The 18,823-nt window shown below is 43.9% G+C and overlaps 1 protein-coding gene across 1 annotated transcript in view; it reads left to right on the plus strand.

Moving 5' to 3' along the window:
- Positions 1-18,823, plus strand: part of MAF (MAF bZIP transcription factor) — a 187,062-nt gene that overhangs the window by 116,449 nt on the left and 51,790 nt on the right. The window lies entirely within an intron of this gene.

Raw genomic sequence — 18,823 nt, forward strand, 5'->3', positions numbered from 1 at the left:
TGTGTTCATTATGGGAATATGACATCTCGATACCAAATATCTGCACGTATAATAAAGCACCTCAGTGAATTAACTGGGTGATTGGTACAGTATTTCTCCTTTCCACTAATCAGAAATGTAGGATGTATTACTCCTGATGAATCCTTAGACATTCCCATATAGATAAATTAACTAACTGGCTGTTAATAATGTTCAAGGGATTTAAAATAATATCTTTTCAGTCCTTTATAAGGTTGATTTAAATCTCTAAGCTTGGATTGGACATACAAAAAGGGTGAAGGTGTGGCTGCAGTTAGTTCCCTAAGAGAAAAAAGGGAGTATTTCTTTCTGTTACATATATTAAAATACTGGCCAAATTTTTTTAGTATTTACTATTCAGAGGAGGTGAGAAAAAATAACCTGACCACTAGAAATGCCACAAATGCTGGTGACAAGGACAGATGTTGAGGCTTGCTTGTTTAGGCACATCTGGGGCAGGTACCAGTGTCTGTAGATGACAAGGGGAGCTCACCCAGCTGCTGTGAGGAGCTCTCTGACACTGTCCCACAAACGGGACAAAGCTGGGATCATTCTGTGACAGGTCACCATTAATGAAACCCTCAGGTTGCTGTCACTGCCGTGGTGTTCATGGCACAACCATGGACTCAGCAAAGCTTAAAACCTGAATGGGAATGCTCTGATCACTTCACTGGGACCTGGGTATTGCATGAATTCTGTGTGGAATGAGATTCCACCAAAACAGGTTCTTGAAGTAAAGACAAAGTTTGAGTGTCTCCCTTTCCATTTTAGTACTACTTTCTTGACCCACCTCAGCTATTTATACCAGCCTTTTACATAGCTCTTAAAAGCATTTGTGGCATCAGTGTGCACTCCATCCCAAAGATAACCTCCACTTTCACAGCAGGTGAAGGGACCAGAGCAAGGAGAAACCATTTGTCTCTCACTGTGGTGAGATAGCTTTATATTTAGCTAAGATTCAATTGATTTAAATTTGTATTAATATTCCCTTAATGAAACATCATAGCTAAACTCACTTAAGCCCTGAAATGAAGGTGAGGTAAAAACATGTATTTACATATGTGTCTGCCCTGCCTGCATGCCCCTGCTCCCAGTGCCTGTAATAGCAGATGCTTTTCATCAAATTGAGAATATTAATTGTTGATTTGGTGTGTACCTTGCAGGGAATCTACAGCCAGTCATGGTTTTATGCTGACCAGCAACTAGCCCAGAAAAGCTCAGTCATTTTCAGATAATTCTGAACCTATTCCCTATGAATTTTGCTTTTCCTCTATCCAGTGTCTAAGGCTGAGACTCATTTACAAAAGAACTAAAGTTATCTGGGTTTTGTGTTTTGGAAGAAATATTTTATGATAAAACCTGGAGGAACAGTCAAGCTTAGAAACAGGCAAATAAAAAGACAGATTTTGTTGGTGTTGGTTGTTTTCTAGGTTATTTGGTGGGGGTTTTGGGGGTATTTTTTTTTTTTTTTTTTTTTTTTTTTTTTTTTTGGGAAGTGAGATATGGGGCCTGGCTCATCCTCTGACGATTTGGGCTCAGCAATACTTCAGACATGCTGAATTAATGGGAGAGGAAGAGTCAGCTGCTGTAATTAACTTTTCACTGTTAAAAAATAAGCATAAGTATGGTTTGGATGGTGTAGCATACAGTATAAGTAGAAAAATCATTGTAGTAGAGGGAAAAAAATTATCAGGGAGAGGTGCTTTTGAGCCTGTCATACCTGCTGTGGCTTTTATCCCATATCAGACTGACAGATGAGATAAACACCCCACATTTTAGTCAGATCCTATTGTTTTGTCAGAGTTACTTAAATGTATTTACAATCTCTGAAGCACTTTTTTTATAGTAATGGTAGTGAAGCCCTTCCAGAAGGAATAAAGATGATATAACATTCTCGAGTACCTCTGTCTTCCTAATGGAATGACTTACATTGCAGGGGATATTGTTCTGCTGAGCTCCACTAAAATACATATTTACTAGTCAATCCAGTAGTCGTCTTGGCAGTCAATGCCATGATATCACAGCGCTGTCTTTCACCAGAACAACAAAGCAAGCAGAAATCCTTTCCCTGGGACCTTTTTTTTTGTGTGTGTTCTCCATTGATACTTCTATATTTAAAAGAAGCCACATCATTAAATGAGAATGAGCCACCTCTGCTACACAGTGCAGTGGTCATGTTTCTCTTGGGGGTTTCACAGAGCAGTGAGAAGTAGGGCATGCCAGGTCAGGGCTGCTGTAAACACTGCATGCAGGGCTTCAGCCAGGGCTGCTCCCTGCAGAACAGGAACAGGAGAGAAACAGGACAAAAAGGTGATGAATTGTTTTAAATGGAGACATCCTTTGGTAGGCAGGCACTCCACGCAACAATTTTTTATTTCTTGTAAATGCCATCACAAGATATTGTCAATCTCTGAGGAACAATGACAGGTGATAGGGAGTCAAATACCTGGATTCCAGTTTATGCTGGGATTTCTGGTCTTCTCTGAGGAGCCTTATTCCCTTTTCCCATTGCAGCCAAAAGCTCAAGAGAAGTCTTGCCATTCAGGTTCTCAGGAAAAAAAAAAAAAAAAAAGATAAGACAACTGTGAGTTTTATAAGGGTGCTTTTGGGGTTTCTGCACTGAGAGAACTTCAACTGCCTGACACTCCTGTAAATATGCCCCTCATCCTTGCACAAGGGAAGAGTCCAAATGTGGGACAGTTTCTGCCTGCTCACATCCCTTGGGAAGAAATCCAGTTCAAAAATGCCTTCCTCCCTTATCAGCATTGCACTGAAAAACAACAAAACACGAGATAAACCCTCCAACACACAAAGGCAGCCATGAAAAGCTTTGAAACCCTGTTCCCATAGCATTTGATCAGCTGTTGAACCAGCAGATCATCACACCACAGATTAAGCAGAGGGCCATTGTGACCTTCACTTTCACAGAGTTGTTTAGCACCAGTGCTCCTGTGAGGATGACACGTTGGGAAAATCAAGTGCTCGGTGGAGCTCTGACTCAGGCTCCACTCTGTGCTCTGCTGGCCTGGAGGAGCGGGACAAACTGCTCCACCACCCTCCAGGCTGTTTGTCCCTCTGTGTGCCTCTGTCCCGGCACAAAGGTGGGGAAGATGCAGAGGGCTGAGGTCTGTGGCAGCAGGAGGAGTGTGGGAGGTCATGGCCATGAGTGTCCCCTCTTGGCACAGCCCTGCTGTGCTCCCAGCACCCTATCCCCCTTTATTTGTGGTCTATTGGGACTGTGTCTCTGTCAAGGAACACGCGTGAAAAACCACTAATAAGGAGGAGGTTTGACAGGAGGGAGAGCAGATTGAGAGCAGTGCAGGGACTCTGTGCAGGGAGCACTCCAGCCTGGGAGGGAGATTGGACACTCCACAGGGACACAGCCCTAAACCAAAACACTTTCATTTTGGCTCCAGCAGCTCTGACAGGTCTTCACTGCTTGTTTACCAGGGCACAAAGATGCCACAGTGCATTTGTGGGGTCTAGACAGTCCTGGAGACACCACAGTTTGGGCATCTGGCTGCATATGAGGCACACCAGGATTTCACCCGCCTCCTTTGGTGTCCTTTCCCATGACAGCACAGTGATGTTTGTCCAGAACAGGAAAGGTTGTCTATTTTTGGAATAACGAGATGCAGTTCAAAAATTCATATGGAGCCAAATAATTGCAATTATATAGTTTGAGTTTTATAAACTGCTTAAAAGAATGAACATCTTTATTCAATGGGAAAGTGAATGTTTTCCAGTAACTGAAACACTCTTATTTTGTACCTGTGTAACCTGTGATTTGTTTTGGCAGCTACCTTAAGGTGCTGCCAGCTGTGAAAAAAGCTATTGCATGTCCCCAGCATTCAGTGTGGGTGAAATGATCTCTGTAGATGGAGCATGTGAATATCAGTTTGCTACATTTATAAAGAGCTTTAGGGTACTTCAGCATGAAAGGTCCCATAGTAGTGAGAGATATTGTTACTATAAAAACATTTTATCCTGTTTTAGTATGACGGTTTATTGAGTTTTAAAGTACTTCTCATGGCAAGCATATATATTAACAGGAGCAGCAGAAACAGATGGGAATAAATACATGTTTCCAAATGAATTTCCTGCACCAAATTCTGTATGATGTAAACATGGAGTAAGAATGTTTAACTTGGAGACAAATCCCCCATTTTTTTCTAGATTAAATTACAGCCTTTTGAATGATATTATGGCTGGTTTCATATCTGAGTAGGAGTGAAGTAGCTCTTGTATTTCAAAGTTGGTTTGAAAGCAGCTTGTCCTTCTCCAGTGCTGCTGCAGCTACACCCAAACCCCTCAGAGTCTTGTTTGCCACTCTGCAAAAGGCTTAACAAAAAAGACAAACAAATCTAATAGGAGAAACACCAGTGGATTGTACTTTCTGTGTAGATGTGGCATTGAGATACCACAGAGAGCACGGAGGGAAACTGCAGCAGCAGCTCCTGTGTGATTGACCCATCTACAACACCATCCCCTGGGAGGAGAGTGGACAAACAGGGTCTGTCTCCACACCCTTGTCCTGGAGAGGAGCTGATGTGCCTTGTACCAATGCTCTTGTTGTTTATTGCAAACTGATTTTAAAGGACAAGCTGCTGCTCTTTCATGTCTAGCCAGAAGTCTATACATGGATTTCTGCATGTGCTGGAAAAACCCTCCTTGTGAAGCTGTTTTCATCCTTGCAAAAATACAGGGGTCGGTTTTGTAAAGGCAAGAGAAGAACATTTGCATCCTTTGCAAAGGCACTTCTCTAATAAAGATGTCTTTCAGTATTCCGATAGAAAACTTAAGGAAATCTTAATAATTTTTTCCCTATTTTATATTTGCAAGGTTTTGTTAATACTCCTAAGTAAAACAATATGTTAAAATAAGACTGTGCTAATGATGCAGTGCTGGGGAAATCTATCTGAATCTGGTGTTGAAGAAATGCAATGTGCATGAAAAAATGAACAGACCCTTTGACAAAAAATAAATTAAAATGCAAGCAAAAAATCAGCACCTTAAATGATTAATTTAAGTTGCAATTTCTTCTCCCGCCCTCTGATGACTCTGCATGTCTTCACACCCATTCACTAGAAATCATAATAAAATTAATACAAGTTATTCTTAGTCAGGCCTATAGGTGATATTGAGCATGTGGCAACGTGTATTAAAAAAACCCTTGATATACTATAAAAACCCCATCCCTACAAAAAGGTGACATAGTCCTTTAAAAATAGCTCTTCCAATCCATTGTGCAAAGACACTGACAAAGATTGACAGCTTTTAGAAAGGTGTAATGTTCCCAAGCCAACTGCTAGCACAGCTCAACAAGATAAAGATCAGTAATTCGATCCAGAGGAGAAGGCTAAATGTTAGAGGTTAAGCTGCTATGTTCCTACTACTAATCAAGCTTCAACACCTTATTTTAGCATCATCAGACCTCAATAAGGAAATGGTGAATTATTAAAGCTCCAGCATCCTGGTACACATTGATGCTCTTCTGAGAAGCTGTGGTTTAAAACATGCTGGCTGTCGTCTTAATTGACACGTGCTGGATCTTTCTGACTAGGTTCTGGTGTGCTATTTTTTCTTTCTTTTGCTTGGATACTGATAATTTAAGGTTAAGATACTTTTAAGGTGCAGTATGCTGCTCTAATGAGGACTTAATGGAGTGGAACAGTGATCGTTTGTACAAACTACCCTGGACAGACACCTACTGCATATCAAAATCCAGACACTACAGATCCTGACACTGCACCTACTTTTGTCCCAGCCTCCATCAGCAGATTTTTAACCTGGTTTCCTAATGAAATGAGGCTCAGGTGCCTGTGCTCCCCAGCAGATCCCTTCTGCCCTGATGGCTTTCAAACTCTCTGCCCGATGTCAGAAAAATCTGACTGTTGGTCAAGTCCAACAAGGGAAAATCTGAGCAAGGAGCAACATTTTCAAGAATTGCCTCTTCTGTCTGACAGTGGGCACTGGGACAGGTCTCTGAAGAAATTTTTCCTTCCTGTAAAAGAATTCAGCTTAGAAACTTGATTTTGAATGTTCTGGAAGCTGGTATTGTTCAGGTAGAATTGAGAAAAGAGCTTAAGTTTGTCAGACTTTTAAAATACTATCAAAAATTCACTATGGCCAAAAGTGCTTTGATTTATTTCAGATGATGTTGCCTCTGTGTACATTACACCATAAGAACCAGAGAGGGCCAAATAAGGACCTGAAGGCCAAATTCTGCTTTGATTTCCCACCAAATGTTCCATTTGAAGAAGACAGGTCAAGTTTCCAGGTTAGTTTTACGTAAGAAAAGGGACAGGCAGAGCTGTCAGCACTGCTTCAGTTGCTCCCTCTGAGCCTGTGAGATGTGCTGCTTGCAGGAACAGTTTCCTGTGCTGTGCTCAGGCCATCTAACAGGTCTGTTTGTGTTTATTATCAGTCAAATTTCCAGCCAGCATTAGGCAGAGTGTCATTATATTTAACACAGGGACATAAATTCCATTGATGCTCTAATTTATACTGATGGTAAGTAAAAGAGTTAATCCAGAATTACACTGAGCAGTGCCCACTAATATGCCTAAAATATCCAGTGTGATCATTACTAGTCACAGCCCTCCAAAGCTATTTCCTGGCATCTGCACTCCCCAGGGGCAGATACCCACAGCATTAGTCAAGCCAGGCACTCCTGCTGCTACTGCATCTCCAAAAAACCCTGCTCTTAAAAAGAGACAATGATGATGTCTGTTTTATTTGCAGTCACACTGACATGATAAACAGCCCAGGGTTTTTTGCCACCAATAAATGGGAATTTTGTCGCAGATATAGTTGCAGTACCTTTGGCATAAACATTCGATTGATTTATTTATTTAATAACGTTCTTTCCCAGTTTTCCAAGTTTAAAATTACTTTTTTTGTGTGGGGGGCAGTCTGCATTTTGGAGATTTTTGCTCATAAAAACCAATATTCTTCTACAGCTCTTACAGCTGATTGCTGTAAGTATGGATCTTATAGCTGATTGCTCCAGTGCTAATTCTATCACTATGACATCCCATGTATGTATGGGATGCAAAGAGCAGCCTAGCAGGGTTGTGCTAAAGGAAATCCTGGGAAGTCTGCAATTATTGCATAGATCAGTGTGATAGAAATGCAGCTCTTTGTCCTTGCAAAAATCTTTTGACACACACACAAAAAAACCCCAAAAACACCCAACCAAAAAAAAACCCCAAAACCAAAATCACACAAAATGTTCCTATTTCACAAATGAGTCCTCCTGGCATTTTCTATTTGTTCCTGTAAAATTACTGACAACTATACACATTTCTATAATATTACTTCAATCTGCATCACTAGGAAAACCTAAGAGCTTATTAGAGAGATTTATTCTTTCAGTCTTCAAGGTGTAAAGCAGTTTCTTACAAATGTGCCTCATCAGCTTGATGCATGTCTGAGTGAAGGGGACTCTGGCTAAAAAGGGGTTTTAAGTGAACTCTGTTCACTTCATTCCCAGGGTGGTGAGCAGGAGGCACTGGGGCAATTCCCATCAGCAGCACGTTTGCCATTTAGTTCCTTAACAAATGCAGAGGCTTTAGAGACACCTTGTAAGTCCACAGAACCTGGGCACTCACTGTGTGACCGGTGCCATGCCATCCATCTGCTGATGTCACTTTTGACCTGCACGTGCATCAATCCAGAAGCTGTCCCCGGTGGTGGCTGAAGCAGAGGGCTTTGGCTTTTGTAGTTAACAACAACATTCACCTCATTTCTGATTATTTAGACTTCTCAGATTTTTTTTCCTATTTAATTTAAAGATTAAAAAAAAAAAAAAAAAAAAAGAAATGGGAATATAATCAAGTAGAGCTTGTATTTCCAAGCAAGGACAGTAATTTCTCTTCCAGTAAGTGCAAGTCCCATTATATTGACAATGCCACTGAGAAATTAGTGGGTCTCAGCAGAAGGAGTGTTAGCAATATTGGTCCTGAAATGGCAGCTTGTTATGCACAGGAGAAATAGTTTTGTGGAGTGGTTCTCCTCCTTCTGCTCTCACAGCAAGAGCAGTGAAAAAAACCAACACGTCTAGAAGCCAAGGATCTCTCAGCATTTTAGAATTTAATTATATTGTACATTTTTTGCTTTTTATTTGGAATCTAGAATGCATTCTGTGTTGGCAGTCTGTGGAGAGCTGAAGTCAGTAATTTAGCAGGCTGTAAAACCCTTGTAGCTGGAGATGCTGATTGTGGAAGGCTCCAGTGCTCAGTCCCTGAGCAGAGCAGCGACTGCGGGCAGTTTGCAAGTGTGTGGTGTAACACAGGCCTGAAACATGCTCCAGCATCTATCCAGGACCTGGGAATCTCCTTAGCAGGCTGGAAATTCGTACCAGCAGCAGGTCCAGGGCAGCCAGTTTGGGCTGTGTGAGCTGCACAGTGCCTGACAGGGAGGAGCAAAAATTTGTTCCCATTGTAAATGATTTCATCTTTTTTTAATCAGCCTTGGAGTTGAGAAAGCAGAAGGAGATTATCTTGACTATGTTGCCACCTAGAAATTTTCTCTCAGCGAACACCTAATCTCCTAGTATACCAGGCAGGAGGAGGACCCTGGTTCTTGCCATGACTGCCCACCTCCCAGCCCTCATTTTCCTCCCCCAAAGTGGCTTTTGGAGCTGTTCCAGACAACAACAGCCCTCAGCTGGGAGGAATCACGGGGGGAAGGTGGATGTACATAGCACATAAATCTGTTTGTCAGCTCCATGTCTGGACTCAGTTTTCCCCCTGAAGTGTCTGCAAGTACATCCGTGTGTATTTGTGGGTGATTGTGGATACAGACGTAGGTGCTTTGAAATCCTGCTCCGAACTGCAGCTCTGCCAGCCGGGTGGCTGCTGTAGCTCCCAGGGATGGCTGACTCCATCCTGAGTGGAATTCATCATCAGTGGGAAGGGAAATTATCCCAGCCTCACACCTCTGTGATTTCCTGACCCTGCTTGGACATCACAGCACTGCAGGGGCAGGTTGAAAATCATCAAAAGGTGTAGCAGCTCTCTTTGACTTCACCTGAGCTGAGTGATGCTGGGGGAAGAGGGAACAGCAGGGTCTGGGGGATACTCTACTCCTGGGTTTGATTTCCCTCAATCTTCCCAGCCCTGACAACAGTGACAGTATTTTAAAAAGTAACAGCTTCTCTCTCTGCTAAAAAGCCAACTCTGCTCTGGTTGCGTCTCTTTTCTGGGCGTGCGGAGCTGTAACGTGAGGAAGCTCAGCCTGGGAAACAGACCGACTTGAGCTCCTTCCAAATAACGCGGGGAAAGCTGGTAGCGGCAACATGACACTGTCAACAAATTGACAATTCACATTCCCTCATGTGCTGTCAAACAGGCGCTGCTGCGCTCCCTGTACTGGCTCCAAGCGGGTCCCGCCGGGCTGCGGCAGCTCGCAGGAGGAAAAGCCGGCAGTGGCAGCTCCAGCCAACCCCACGGGCACCGAGAGGGGGATTCTGTTTGTTCAGCTCGCGGGGTCTTAGCAAAATATTAGTAGAATCTATAAAACAGCATCATCTCTGACTGCCTCAGCCACCCCCGGCCAAGCTGGTCAGAGAGGGAGATGCAGAATGTCGCTGGAAGGAGTGGGTCCTTGCTCTGCTGTTCCCAAAGCTTTGGTACAAGAAAGAGATGATTTTGGTTGGGAAAAGCCTGCATTTGGGGCTTGTAAAGCCATGGTGGAGAGATAAATCTGTTCTTGGTGATACTGGCAGAGCAGAGCCAGAGCTGGGATTAAAAATGTGCCTCCAATCTTATTGTTAGAGCCTTTCCCACGTTTCTGAGCTTTGCAGGGTTCATATCTCCAAATTCAGACTCAGGAGCTGCTCTCCTGTGTTTGAAGCAGATGAGTGTGCCTTGGCCATGTAAGTCCTGTGAGCAGGCAGAGCCCTCACACCCCTCACACCCTGTTACACTTAAAAACGGGGATGGTTTGAAAGTGTCACCCCTAAAGGTGAGAAATTCCTCTCCTGCAGGTGCACAGTGTGACCCCAAGGCTCCTCTGCCAGCAGTGCACAGGGCAGCTTCTCCAGGGGGACTGTGGTAGTTGCAGCCTCTTGTATGGGTCCCTGAGTCCTGTAATGGAGGGACAATTGGCTCCTGGATCCTGAAGATAATTTGATTTTCTAGTTTTTCAGAGTGACAGAGTAGTCCCTTGCAGGTACCCATTTGATACAGCTCCTCACTTCTGAAAGCCAGGCCAAATGCAGAACTCTAAGTCAACTTTTCAATTGTGGAAAAGCTTGGCTTTTCCCTCTCTGCTGAGAAACAAATTTGTGCCATTACAGCTGTATCCATCATAGCCCTTTCCCATTCATTTCCTGCCAAAGCCTAACCCGAGGAGCCTGACGGAGGAAGTGAAACACAAGAGCAGTCACCAATGGTGATGATCTGTCCCCAAAGCCTGATTCAGTGAATTGAACTCATCCATTCAGGGAACAGAAGCATTCAATAAGACATGTGGGCCCATCTTTTAAGGTATTTAGGTCCTTAACTATTAATGTTTCCAGTGTCTGCTAGGTGTTCAGGCACTTTCAAAAGCAGGATCTGCCTGGTCCGTGAAAAACTGCTTGCTCTGGAACATTCAAGCAAACTTTTGTGGAAAAGCTTACCTCTGCAGTTACATTGTGATCAATGATGTGGGATAGGATTAATTTCAACTAATTTTGGCCATGGAAAAATCAAGTGTCCCATTTAAGCCACTCACCTCAGCTATCTCTATAGAAAAGATGAATCAACCCACTTAATTTCAACATCTACTTTTGGGATTGGGTGAGTTGTCTTCTTGCTGCCCTAACAACAAGAAAACCTGGGAAAGCAGTTGAGGTAAACACTCAACTTTTAGGTGACTAAAGTAAGGTGAAATAAATCCCCCTCACTGAAAGTACTTTTAGGTAATGAATAATTTCAGAGTATTTTAATTTGCTTGCAGACACTTCAAGAACAGAAAATGAGGTAAAATTAGTCATGTGGTTAATTCATTATGTATAATTCCCCTAGCTAGAATCAGGGCAGAAGCCTGCCCAATAAGTCTAACCTCATGACTCCCACTGACATTTTTACAATTTAAAGAAAGCAAAAAACTCCCCTGCACTGGCTTTTGACCTAGTCCCATGAATCCATTTCAAGTCCAAGATTAAAAGTTTCGAGCTTGTATGAAGGTTTGAACCAGAACTTTTGCTGTTTATGGCAATGGAGGCAAGCTTACTGTTAATGGATAATGTGAAATAATCAGAAAAGCATATTGAGGACACACATTTGAAAACTCATCCATCCAGGACAAGCTTGTTATAAAACTTTCTACATGGTGTTGAAATAAACTTGTAAGAGGTAATCTTATAGAGAGTGATGGAGTGAAATATTTTATTGCCAATCCAACTTCAACTACTTAGACACAAGCAACCAGTCTTTTTTTTTTTTTTTTTTTTTTTTTTTTTGGAGGTGAGTCACTAAAAGATTTTGCACAAGTACACAGCAATTGCCTACAAAATGTGTTTGCTGAGTTTGGTACACCATGCACACCAACACACCAGCACCTGTTGGTCTCTTGGAGGCACTGGCAGAGCTGTTTCCCCCACACTCTTCCCCCCTTCCCTGCACAGGGGCTTTGGAAGTGCTGTGGGTGACCTTCATCCTTGCTGTTCTGAACCAGGGCTCCTGGTCCAGACATATCCCGAATGCAGAACTTGATGTTCAGGGGAGCCTGAATTTTGGCTGGATCCCACAGAGGGCAGCTGGGATCCTCCTTCCTGTGCTGTTCTATCTCGTGGTACTGGTGACCCTTCTGTGTGTGGGCAGCCATTGTCTTCCAGGGTGCTTAAAAATCCACCACACAACCTCTCTTGGTTTTGAACCCGTGTGTCTCCATTGATGAAGCACCCCCTTGGTCCCTGACCTGGGGTCAATGACTTTAAAGGACATTAACTAGCATTGACTGAGAAATTTGCTAAAGGTCAGGGCTTGAATAATTCAAGCCCCATAAAGATTTCACTAAAGTTGAGGCCCTCTGGGCAAGTACCTAGTTCACGTGGGCAGGGTGTCCTTATGTCCCTGACAAATGGGATGCTGCTGCTCACACAAGTGGTCTGGGCAGGCTGGCCTGGGAGCTGTATATCTCTGCTTTATGATCTTGCATGAGAAGTTCTAGGATAAAGTGGGTTGGCCAAAGAGAGTGGCAAGAGAGGAGAGTTTGTTTTGTTGGCAAAAACCTGTGGGCCCTTTTTACATCCAGCTTGTGCAGCTGTTATGATCTCTGCAGTTCACAGTGTCCCATCTCTTCTGACCACCCTTAGGTTGGAGCCAGCAGCTCCAGTGATGGCTAGACTGTTTCTTTCTGCTCTAAGGAACCTCAGGATGCAGGACATGTTTTTCGTGGTCCCAAAAAGCCTACAGGATGCAACAGGATAATTCCACCGTTAGTGTTTAATTTGCATTCAGAGCATGCCTTAATGGGTGGGACATTCTGCCTGGTGTCACCCTGTTCCTTTGAAAGGAGCATGGCAATGCGTGGAGGGGGTATTTTGAGCTCTATACTAAAATCCAGACTGAAAATAGCATTGAGATGGAGCATATGTGTCTTGGAAGAGCCTGTCACTTCATCCACTTAAGGAAAGATTGTTGACTTTAGGGAGTTACAGGCCAGGACTTAAACCTGCAACAGATCTGGGTGACACCAAAACCACCCTACATTATTGTGTAACTCCTAACTGGGGCTCCTGCACTGGGTCATGCCTCTCCCAGTGGTGCTGAGTCCTTGGGTCCCCCTGGAGTTCAGGCAGCTGCCAAATGGACTCCTGCACAGACAGGGAAAAGGTGGAGATCCTGGGGCAAGGCAGCCAAGAGGATGCTGCCCCCCGAGCTGGGTGATCTTTACAGCAGCCTGTGCCTGCTCCAAAGGTTTCTCAAAAAACTGGAGAAAAAAAATCACTGGTTAGTGAGTTTTCCAGGCACCATGTGTTGTCCTGCAGCCTCACTCCTCCCCGTAGGTGCAGCGTGGTTATCCCATGCAGGTGGGACTGGGACTGACAGGCACAGCCTGCAGACCCAACATTTGGGAGAGCAGCTTGTGAGAAAGCTGTGGGTTAGGAGGTGTCTGAAGCAGGTCTGTGCTGTCAGATGCAGAGGTGCAATGTGTCAATGTGTTTTACCTTTCTGGTGAGAGGCTCCTCTGTGTCTGCTTCAGGCTTTTCTAGTTCCCGTACGATACAAGCTCAGCCCAACAATGCATGGAAATAGACCTACAGGCTTCAATGAGACTATTCCTATGAGTAAGAGCTACTCGAATGAGTAATTGTTAGCAGCCTTTGTGTCTCTGTTATTTTAACTTTGAGTAATTCAGGAATGACTGTAGATGTATCCATATGATGACAGTCGTTTCAATGTTTTCATTCAAAGCTCTTCCGACAAACAGGTGATGCTGTCTAAAAAGGGTATTTTATAAATGAACCAGACAGTCATTTGCAATTGTGTTTCCTTTGCTTGCTGTTAATAACAAAAGCATATCTCTTTATTTGAAATTTCTCTTTTCTTTATTTATTTTATCCTGCTGGAGCACAGAAAGGATTCACAGGGCTTTGTGCTGGGGCTGAGGCTGGAGTTAGCTCCAGCACCAGCTGGTCATAAAGCTACAAACATGGATCTATACACTTTAAAAATCAAGAGAATTGCCTAGACAATCATTGAAATAGCATTTGGTTCAATTCCATGTTAAAAAAAATATTTTGAAAGTTTGACCTGGTGTTATAGGGACTTTTTTTTTTTTTCAGTTCCTCTAAGAGTAATCCCAGTTTACCATTTTTTCTTTTCTATTCTTTTTTTTTTCCCCTTCAGGTTCAACCCCTTTTATCACACTAAAGTGCCAATCAATATTGTGAGATAGATGTTACATCTTAGGTTTTTATAACATTACTTGTCCCAGAAGGGATACTGTATCTTTAAGGAAATGGACCCGATATCCTGTTTCTGAAGGATTAAAACACTTTAAAGAGACAGAAGAGGCTGTAAACCCCTATCATATTCTTATTCTCTCTTCATTATCTTGTCCAGTATCTATCCCTGCTGAGTAAATCTGGTTGTGTGTTTCTCCAAAGTGGTCATAAGAAGAAATTTATTTACTTCTCTTTGCACTGGAGGGGCATTACTGGGTTTCAAGGCTCTCCGAAGTAATAAAGATTTTGCAGTGTGTGCAGAAGGAGCAGAAATTCAGAACTTCTTTTCCCCCTCTGAGGTCGTTTGGCCAGCCTAAAGGGGAGACACTTCTCATTTTCTGACAGGCTTTATTTCCGTAAGATTTTCCAATTAGCAGGAAAAGGTCACACTAATGTTAGTGCTGTGTGGAGGAAGGGGGATCCAACTATGCAAACAGAGATCTCCTTGAAAGGACAATATAAAAATACCGTATTTTCCCTCCTTTCTTCATTAAAGCTGCCAGGGGAGGGGTGTGGAAGTGGGCACTGCCTGGCTCCCTCTGGCCTGGCATCAGCACTCGGGTTCTGGACCTCGCTTTTCTCTGAAAGAGCAAATCTCATTCTCCACTTTCCCTGGCTGGGGTTTGCCCACCTGGGTGGAAAACGGGCAGCGCCACAAATTTCCACAAATTTCCCCAAATTTCCACCCTGCCGGCCCGAGGGGCCAGAGGACCACAGGCACCGAACGAGGTTTTCCTCTTGCTGCCGCTGAATTCCGGAGAGGAGCCGCGGGTGCGGCTTGTTTCGGATGGATGGTTTGGGGATTTTTAATCCGGCTGGGCTGCAAACAAACAACGCTGACTGCAGCCTTTCCCCAGCCCGTCCCCGCTCTTTGAGCCCTGCTAGAAGCATCTCTCTGTGGCTGTCCCGGCAGCTTTTGTTTCTCCCTGCCGCCTGTGTGTGTCCCCACACACGTGCCTGCCAAAAGCACGGGGACTTTTTCCAGCGAGGTGAAGAGTCCGGGAGGTGTCAGGACTTGCTCACACTCAGCTTTCAAAGAAGCCTCACATTCTTCCTCACGGCAGGCAAGCATCTGTCTCTATTTTTACAGCCCGGGAACAGCCGTGGCCCCAGCTTGTGCCCCTTCCTCCACGGAGGGGCCGTAGCATTTAAATTTGGCTGCGGGCGTGGGGAGAGGCAGGTGCACGAGTCTGGAATCTCTCTGCAGGCGCTGAAGTGGTCCAGCTCCTCCCCAGCATATTTCCTCCTTCAACACAGAACTGGATTTGCAGCCACGGAGCTGGAAAACCATCTCAGGAGTCAATTTTGGCCTTGAAGGTGTGGTGTTAAGGCAAAACGGAGCAGAGCTCCTGCTGACACTCCTGGGCAGACCATTGTTGCCAGGAGAGGTTCATGGGAGATCAGAAATCTGTTAATTTTAGCCTGTAACTTGCTGAACAGCACACATGCACACATACGTGTGCGTGTGTGTACGTGTGTATGTATATATATATATAGCCACCAGAGAATTATTTCACAGGAAATTAAATATTTGCAGCTCTCCCACACCATTTCATATCTTGCCAATTCCCATAACCCCCTTTTCAGATCACCAATCCCTGCTGGAGCCCAGAAACTGTCTATCATAACCAGAAGTTTATACACTGGGAAACATTTCTGCACCAAATCCTTCACTGGAGTAAGTTGGCAGGATGCCACCAAAGTCAGAGCCATCGCAGTGATTTACACCAGCTGCGGATCCAGCCCAGAGAAATGTGAACAACTCAGTGAGCTTTGTGCATCAGGGAGTTACACGGCGAGTCCCTGAGATAGTAAAAGCTAAAATATCCTGATCTCCCAAGGAGCTGATCTGAATACTATTTTTTTTTCATCCCCATTAAGCACTAGGCTTAGGCTGCACCGTGGAAATCATCCCTTCCTTTTTGTTGAAAAGTGATGTTTTATCTTCGCTGAGTTTCCACTCTGACATTTATACCGAGTGACAATTAACTTTCCTTTCCCATTAATCAAAAGTAATTCTCTTTCTGACAGCGTTTGGCGCTGGTGTCTGGGCATGTGTGTAACTCTGCAGCCCTTCACGTGGAGGGGCTCTGCATTTTTGCAGGGGGACAGAGATGTCCCCTGGGATGTGCCTAGGAGAAAAGTCACTGCAGGAGGGCAGTCTGTGGTGTTGGGTGAGACATGGACTCGTGGGGAAGCACAGGGAGCAGGGTTTGAGCTGGGTGGGAGCATGGGGAAGGATGGTGGCTCCCCAGGAGCAGGGAAATCCAGCACTGCTGGCTTCCAGCGAGCAGCTTGCACTCACAGATCACAGCAGTGGGGCAGGGAGACAAAGCATGATTCCTTTCTCTTTGAAAAGCATGATTCCTTTCTCTGCCCTCCCCTTTCCCAGCCACAGAGCAGCTGTCAGGCGTTTTTCCCACCTGCACCCACACTTGTTCGGGTACCTGTGTGTCTCTTCCAGCCTTCTCCTCAGGAACCAGCCAGCTTTGGTCCTAGTTACAGGAATCTGGGCAATAAATCCCCTTTACTTGGGATTTGCAGGGTCTGATGCTCCTCAGATCCCCTGCAGAAACACAAGGTGATCTCTTGCTGGTGCTGGAGTGGGTGGCAGTGCTCCCATTTGCTTTAGGGATCAGGCTTCACAGGGGATTTCAGGTGAATTGTCTCAGCTGGGAATTAACCAGGATCATAATTAGAAGAGAAAAAAGAGAGAATTTTTCTTTCTGTTTAAGTGTAAAGCAGCAATGTTGCTTGATTTTTTGAAGTAGATGTGAAAGAAAGAAAAGGTGAGAAACCTTTTAATTGATTTTACGCAATATCCAAGTGTATGATGCATCAATGAAACCAAGAAAATTGTATAAATGTTTGTTTTAACCTTAGAAATATAAATTAACTGTCGTAATAGCCCTCAAAATAGCCCTGTCTGCTTTAGCACAGTTTGGAGAGGCGTAAGCTGACGTGCAGGGATGCTCCATGAGTCACTAATTGAGTCAAGTGCAGAACCTCAAACCCTCATTACCAAAGTTGCCTGTAGGTTTGTTTGTGTCTTGAGGTAAACTGAAAACCTAAAAAAAAAAAAAAAAAGAAAGAAAAAAGCTTGTGACCAGTGAAGCTGAGATTACTGTTCTGACTTCAATATTCTGTTCATAGCCTGGCATTCACCCAGCAGCTCATGGTGCAGGTGAAAAGGTAATGTCCTCCAAAGGGGAGCCACCTTCCAAAAACATCTGCATTCTCACTGAGTCAATAAATCAGAAATTTAAACCCTAAAGGTGTTTGCTTAGGGAATGCATTCTCAGGGACTGGCACCTACTCTTGATCTTGGTTTGCAAATTTGTACTGCTCACCTTTCATGTATATCAGCTGCATGCTGGCAACACTTGGTTTGCAGGGATGTTCAGGAAAATGAGAAAATATATGTTGGGTGAAGAGCTGGAATTTGTTGCATGGCTGTGGTGATTTGTGATAAGTGGCTGTGCTTTGGAGATAGATAAATTTAATAAACACTCAGGGGATATAAAATAAATTAATCCCTACTGTTTATAGGATAAGACATGGTGTTTAATAACATTAATGCTGTTGTACAGAGTAGTCAAGAGCATGTCAACGTTCTGTTTTTATCTAGACCAGAGAACCCGTGGGTATTAGGGAGCACACATTTAGCACCAGATGTAGCTGTAGGGCGACCCCAAGCCATAATAATTGAATGCCATTCAGTCCTCGGATGGCTGGATCTGGCAGTCAATCCCTGGTGGAACTGGTGCCTTCCTGAGCTTTCAGGCATGAGTTTGCATTTTCACTTTCCTCTCCAAAATTCAGCCTTTTGTAAAGCTTAAACCTTGGCTGGTCCACCTGCTCAGCTGGCTCAGGCCACGGCTCCCCTGCAGGGCACAGCCAGAGCCCCACGCTGAGCTACATCCAGCCCAGGGCTCGGTGGGACAGGGTTATTTAGCTGAGCTGGTGGTTCATAAAAACAAAGCCACACCAGATGTAGAAACCTGCTGGAGAACCTGGATCGTTTCAAAGATTTGACAGCTTGCAGGGCTGTGAGAATCCCTCTGCTGCAGGACTACCCCAGTCCTCTTTGGTTGTGTGCTTCAAAAATGTATCTGACGTCTTCAAGTTGTTAAAGCCATGCAGTGATGCACTCTTTGCTTTTTTATGCAAGTCAATATTTTAAAGAAAGTTTTTCAGAATTCAAAGAACACATCCAAACCAACGGAGGGGATGTGTGTAACGACATTTAAAAAATCAAGCAGATAATTCCTGCTGCATAACTCAACATTGCTGGTGCCACGTTGAGTACACAATATTGACAGTCACTTTACAAATAATTGACTTATCTGAACAAATACGAGGAAAAAAAAATTGGAGCTAAGAAAAAGTATTTCTTGCTGGTATAATACATGCAAACAAGCAGAAAGAGATTTGCATTGAGTTGGCATTAGTTTTGTTAGGGCTGCCAAAACTGTGGCTCTCTGCAAGTGATACGTTTCACATTGCAGCATTCCTCTCAAAACTTGCAGAACTAAATAAATAATGGCACCGTGGATGAAACTGGAGAAAAATGAGCAATGCTCAAGCCAGGTGCCTAGAATTTCTATCCTGGCTGCCAGATTTTCAACAAATTAAACTTTTCAGATCCAATTCTGTAGTCTTTATGAAATTTTGATGCTAATAAAGCTTTGAATGGAATGAAGTTTTTGTCTTAACAGAGTGCCAGGGACTTTACATATAGCACCTCAGCCAGCACCTGTCAAAACCAGTGGAGAGACTACTGCTGATTTTTATAAGCACTGATGAGGCCAATCTTGAGACCTTTTTGTTCCCTGCTCCCTGTTTGGTGGATCTGATGGCTCG

Source organism: Sylvia atricapilla, chromosome 12 (genome assembly GCF_009819655.1).
Source record: "Sylvia atricapilla isolate bSylAtr1 chromosome 12, bSylAtr1.pri, whole genome shotgun sequence".
Classification (NCBI taxonomy): domain Eukaryota; kingdom Metazoa; phylum Chordata; class Aves; order Passeriformes; family Sylviidae; genus Sylvia; species Sylvia atricapilla.